At 54.1% G+C, this 6,000-nt stretch overlaps 1 protein-coding gene across 4 annotated transcripts in view; it reads left to right on the top strand.

Annotated features, from left to right (window-relative positions):
• The first annotated feature begins 440 nt into the window (after window positions 1–440).
• DLGAP4 (DLG associated protein 4) overlaps window positions 441–6,000 on the top strand; it is a 73,790-nt gene continuing 68,230 nt past the window's right edge. For all 4 annotated transcript variants that reach the window (XM_027664069.1, XM_027664067.1, XM_027664066.1 and 1 more), the window contains exon 1: window positions 441–537. The gene's annotated coding sequence lies outside the window, so the exon portion shown is untranslated. The remainder of the gene's footprint in view (window positions 538–6,000) is intronic.

Genomic DNA, 6,000 nt, shown 5'->3' with positions numbered 1-6,000 from the left:
TCCCCCCTGCCCAGGGCTGCAAAGGGGGTCCTTAGGGGTTTATTCCATGAAAAGAAACAAGGGCAGGAAAGTCAAAGAGCACTTTCCCATGAAGGGGATCACCCCAGCCATGAGCCCCCAGACAAGGAGCAGGGGCACTTTGGATGTTTTCCTCCCCACTTGGCTGATTTCCAGTCCATCCTCTCAGTCCACATGACCCACAGAGGGACATGGGACTCACTTCCACATCTTCCCCTGCTCCCATGGGCATTGCCTCTGCTTCCTCACATAGGGTGCTGTCTCCTGTTTGCCCTTTGCTAGGACTGAACTGGCACAATCTCAGTGTCAGGCAGAACTATCCTGTGTTTACGGCATCGAGATTGTGGCTTGGGATGTTCATCAGGAAGATGCCTCTCTGATCTCTGTGACCTGAAGATATTTTCCCTCTTCTCTCTGCCCAGCAGGTCTTCATGAGGGACAGCCCTGGAGCCCAGAGAGACACATGGTGCACAGGATACTGAATCTGGCCTAGTCCTCTAGCCCAGCAAGCTGTGAGAGGTACAGTATGGCCCAGGGGTGACTTTGGGACTACAGAAACAGGGATGTGGGGGACAGACCCAGCTGTGTGTTTGTGGACAAGGGCAGTGGAGCAGGAGGGAGGAGGAGACTGGGGAAGGGGAGCTGGGAGGGTGATTCAATGACAATTCTCCAACCATCTAGTAGTGAATCCTGCAACACGCCCCTCGCAAAATAAAGTTATGAAATCTCATCCCTATTGCTATAGTAACATCACGCCTCCGCGCTGACCCACTTTGAGACAAAGGAAGTGTTCCCGAGCTCCAAGCATGCAGGAGGCTGTGGATGGTCCCAGTCTGTGCTCTGAAGGAATGGCAGAGGGAGCTGCTGGCTTCTCCCTCCCGCTCCTCTTTGCCCCAGGACCCTCACACAAGAGGAGCTGCTTTGTTTAAGGCACTGAGCAAATCCGCTGCCAAAGAGCATCTCTATCCTGCATCCCAAATGCAGGGAGGGCCCTGCCTAGCATCATCTGGACCTGTCTGGCTTCATCTGGACATTTAAGCAATGAGAGCATCTGTCCTGGAGCAAAGCAACATCCTTGCACAGCAGCAGAGACCTGGTGGTGCAGCAGTGACAGCCCTCGTCATTTGGAGCATGCTGTAACTACTCTGCCACAAATATCGAGGGCAAGGAGATACAGAATCATAGAATCATGGAATATCCTGAGTGAGAAGGCACCCACAAGGACCATCGAGTCCAGCTCCTGGCCCTGCACAGGACACCAAAAAATTTCCTGCCATGTGCCTCAGAGCATTGTCCAAACTCTCCTGGAGCTCTGGTAGCCTTGGGGCTGTGCCCACTGCCCTGGGGAGCCTGGTCAGTGCCCAACCACCCTCTGGGGGAAGAACCTTTTCCTGAGATCCAGCCTGACCCTGCCCTGGCACAGCTCCACCTGTTCCTTCGAGTCCTGTCACTGGTCACAGAGAGCAGAGATCGGTGCTGCCCCTCCACTGCCCCTCCTGAGGAAGCTGCAGACCCTGATGAGGTCTGACCTCAGTCTCCCCTTCTCCAGGTTGGACCTCCTCCTCCCCGTTGTGGTCCTTGGTGCCCCCAGTCTGGGGACTGCTGCTTGCTCTTGGCAGCACAGTGAGGCAGGAAGACTCAGATGGGGCTTGGGCAGGGTGGTAGCACAGGAGGCCAAGCAGAGTCTCTGCCTTCCTCTCTGTCACAAGTTTTCAGTTCAAATGTGGACTCCCTGGGAGTCATAGCATAGGCAAGGTAAGGGCTTTGCTCCATAGGGGTCTTTGCAAACATTCCCCCACCCCCTCCAGGCACCCTGAACAGCCCTGACCAGAATAGGTCGGGTTTGGTCCAGAATGTTCTCATTAGCTGCTTTTCCACATGAGCAGAAATGTGCCCCTTGTGGTCTCCAGCATGTGCCCCGAGTGCCCTATAAGGGAGCAGAGGCTGCAGGTGGGTTTAAAAGACAAAGACACGTTTGCTGCCCTGGTCCTTCCATTCCATCCACCTCATCAGCTCTCCTGCTCTCTTCCGGAAAACTCCCTTTATTATCTGTCTCATTTATCTCATCTGACCTACTTAATGCTTTGCATTTCTTGCTTCAGAACAGATCCCATGTCATGGAGAACTTTGAGAAACTTCTATTTAGGGACAGACAAATAGGTTGTGAAGTTTCTGGGGTTTTGCTCCCTTAAGAGTTGATTATATTACCAATGACGTTGGCATGGAAATAAGTTCTCTGTGTCTCTCAGGAGTTCATCTGCTCCTCCAGCTTAGCCAACACCTGAAGTTAAAAATCTCTGTCATATTACAACCTTTGACTTTCACAGCATTGGGCTGTGCTGATACCAAAAAAAAAGAAGCATTTAGAGCATTTGAGGAAGATAAATTATTCCTCATCTCTTTTGGGATGGCACCAGTCAGATCCCATCCCTCCTTATCGCCCCAGTGTGCACCAGCAGGCAGTCCCAGCAGAGATGGCCCTTGGCCTGAAGAACAAGCAGGAGACCACAGGTATGGGTGGCAATAGAGCAATATTCAGCAACCATGAGACCTCAGGACCTGTGAGCAGATCCCACATTCTGAAGCCACAAGCCATTTATTCAGATGTGAGATGAAATGTGAGGAGATTCTTCCCCTGGGACACAGCAGTGCTGAGGGATCAGTGCCGCACACTCCGTCGAGCTCACACACCAACGCAGCCAATGCTGGGGTTTGGTCCATCTGGTGAGAGCTGCCTGGCAAGGGGTTGAGGATGGGCTGGGTGAGCCCCCGAGACACCTGCAGGCAATGGGCAGACTAGTCCTCTACAGTGATTCCCCATCTCCCAAAGAGGGATCCCTCACAGGTGAGACGTGTGGCTACTGTCTCCCCTCCATTGCTGTGCAGAGAGTGCCTGGTTCTGGTGATACTGTTACAGTGGGAACATCCATGTGACATTAACTCCTCCTCAGGAGCCCCTGACTTCATCCCAGGATGGGCAGTGCTGCTGCTCAGCCCTGGCATCCTCTACCCCAGGACAGAGCTCCCCAGGCAGCAGTGGAAAACATCCCAGGGAGCAGCAAGCGGCAGGGGGAGGCTGGAGGAAGGTCTGTTGTGTAATGAATTGTTCTAAGCAGAAGCTGACTATTTTTATCCCCCGCGATTAGATTCTGAACTCTGAATCATCATTAATGCAGGGCTCTGGCAGCCGGCGGCCCCCCTCGCCGAACGCCACATCAAGTGTTCCTGCTAATTCAGGGAACGTTTGACTCCGTGCGTGTGGGCAGACCCACGTCACCTACACCACAGTACACAATCTTTTAAGCTTCTTGCAGCAGGGTGAGGGGAGGCATTTTTCTTCTGCGGGTTGCGAATCCTCTATTGCTTCTCCAGCCGGTTGTTAGCATGCTGCTGGTTTCTATATATAAAAGCCACCTCTGTGTTTGCAGCCAGCTTGGATGGCTGGGCCAGGGTTTACGTGGGAGAGCGAACTATGTGGAGCCCTGGAAAATCTGACTGGCAGAGGGGAGGACTAGATGACTCCAAAGGGTGCCTGCAGCCCCGTCAGTCAGGGGTGTCTTCTGAAGGATGTGTGCCCTGAGCAGTCCCATTTTACACGTTGCTGCTTCTCCTGATGCTTCTGCCCGTTTCTCCTGAGCAGCACCCAAATGGCTCCTGCTCCTTCGTGGCCAGCCCTGCCTCAGGAGTACATAGAATCAGAGAACCAGAGAATTATCAAAGAGTTTGGGTTGGAAGGGACCTTAGAAACCATCTCATTCCAGCCCCCTACCATGGGCAGGGACACCTTCCACTAGCTCAGGTTGCTCCAAGCCCCATTCAGCCTGGCCTTGGATACTTCCAGGGATGAGGCAACCACAGCTTCTCTGTGCCAGGGCCTCACCACCCTCACATTGTGATATTTCTACCCAATATCCCACCTAACCCTGCCCTCTGACAGTGGGAAGCCATTCCTCCTTGCCCTGTCACTCCAGGCCCTTGTCCAAAGTCCCTCTCCAGCTCTCTTGGAGCCCCTTTAGGCCCTGGAGGGAGCCTTCCTTTCCCCAGGTGAACACCCCCAGCTCTCCCAGCTTGGCTCCAAAGCAGAGGCACTCCAGCCCTCGGAGCATCTCCGTGGCCTCCTCTGGACTTGCTCCAACAGTTCCATGTCCTTCTGATGCTGGGGACCCCAGGGCTGGAGGCAGCCCTGCAGGTGGAGTCTCACCTGAGTGGGGCAGAGGGGCAGAAACCCCCCTCACCTACTGCCCACACCGTGGGATGAGCCCAGGATACAGCTGACTTTCACCAATCTCTCCCCTGTCCTGTTCTTACATGTCTTGTCACACACACCCTGTTCACACATGTCCATCCCCAACGAGCCTTGTCCAGCTGAACCCTGCTTTGGCTGTGAGCTCAAGAAATGCTCCCAGCCCACACAGGGGTTATATCAATGCCTGCCAAGGAGCCTAAGGACAGAGTCTCTGGCTTCTGCTGGCACCATCTGGACCCAGGTCTTGCTGTGTCTGGTGCCAGGTGTTGTGTACAGGTGCAGTGATTTTGTGGTGCATTATGTCATTTAGATGAGATGTGGCAGCTGGGGATGAGAGAGCCCAGCTCTCCCAAGGGGTAGTAGATCTCTCCTTCCATTTAGCATGGATGCAGTATGTGGGCAGTGGCTTTGGCATTTCCACGGGGAATAAACTTAGAAGCTGTTGGAAAGCTCTGCTGATGGGAATAGCAGGAGATCTACGGCAGAGCTGTGAGGGGGAGGCAGAGAGAAGAAGAAAGAAAGGGAAGGGGAGATGATGCTTTTTGCTGTGGTTTTGGGGAGGAAGAATCAGAGTCACAGACTGGTTTGGGTTGGAAGAGACCTTAAAGCTCATCCAGTTCACAGGGCAGCCACAGCTTCTTTGGGCTACCTATGCCAGGGCTTCAGCACCACTTAAAGAGCTCTTCGAGTGCCCATTTCTGTGTCAAGGCATCGCTCAGCTGAAGCAGTGATGGCTGTGTCAGCAGAGGAGGGCAGCCAGGGAGAGGACAAGGAGCCCTTGTGTGGAAGATGTGTGCCAGAGGCAGGGGAGAATAGAGGGAGGGCAGCAGCACCGAGCCATCCCCCGCAGCTGCCTGTGGAGGGTGAGATTAGCCACCAGCCTAGTGCTTGCAGCTCCCTGGTTCTACAGGAGCATAAGCTCCCAAGCTCAGGGTGCACCCCGCACTCAGCCTGCACCCCCAACACGCTACACACAAGGAGCAGAAATACAGAACATGGGGTGCTTTTGGAGCTCCCTGGGATCTGCCAGGCTTGCTGAGAGGGAGCCACCTTGCCTGGTGACCCGCAGCACCCCCAGGACCCCTCTGCCACACATCAGGCTGGCAAACACCAGCCGACTGCAAAGTGAGAACCTGGAAACGGATAGAAGTAGAGAGCAGCAAGGTGTGGTGAGGCTGGCAAGGTGAGGGGCTGTATGTCCTTGCTGAAAGGGTCTGTCCTCTGCTGTCTTCTCCGTGCCCTCAGGATAAGATCATTTAAGGTGGGTTTGCAGAATTTAAGACAATAGAAAAAGGGCAGCATCTCCTAAAACCCACATCCGCCACAAAAGTTCAAAGGGAGGGGGCAAAACGGACAGTGACATTGTTTTGCCCAAGTCCCTTGTCATGCAGAGCCCCAGCACAGAAGCTGATCACAGCTGCTGGTGGGGGATCCATGCCTGGAAGTGTTCAAGTCCAGGTTGGACAGGGCTTGGAGCAGCCTGGTCTAGAGGAAGGTGTCCCTGCCCATGGCAGGGATTTGGAAGGAGGTGAGTGATAAGGTCCCTTCCAATCCAAACCATTGCATGATTCTCTGATGTAATTCCATCCCCTGCCCAGTGTCTGGAGCTGCTGGAGCTGAATTGGGTGCAGCCCATCCAAGCCTGCAGGCAGCTCCCATGCTGCTGCTGTGAACCATGCCCAAGAGGAGGCTGCCTCCAGCTGAGGTTTGGGACACACAAAAGTGTCATAAATCAG

The sequence above is a fragment of the Corapipo altera genome, unplaced genomic scaffold (genome assembly GCF_003945725.1).
Source record: "Corapipo altera isolate COAL_440 unplaced genomic scaffold, ASM394572v1 110, whole genome shotgun sequence".
Taxonomy (NCBI): domain Eukaryota; kingdom Metazoa; phylum Chordata; class Aves; order Passeriformes; family Pipridae; genus Corapipo; species Corapipo altera.
The sequence above is the reverse complement of the archived record's forward strand: the minus strand, read 5'-3'. Positions and strand labels throughout refer to the sequence as shown.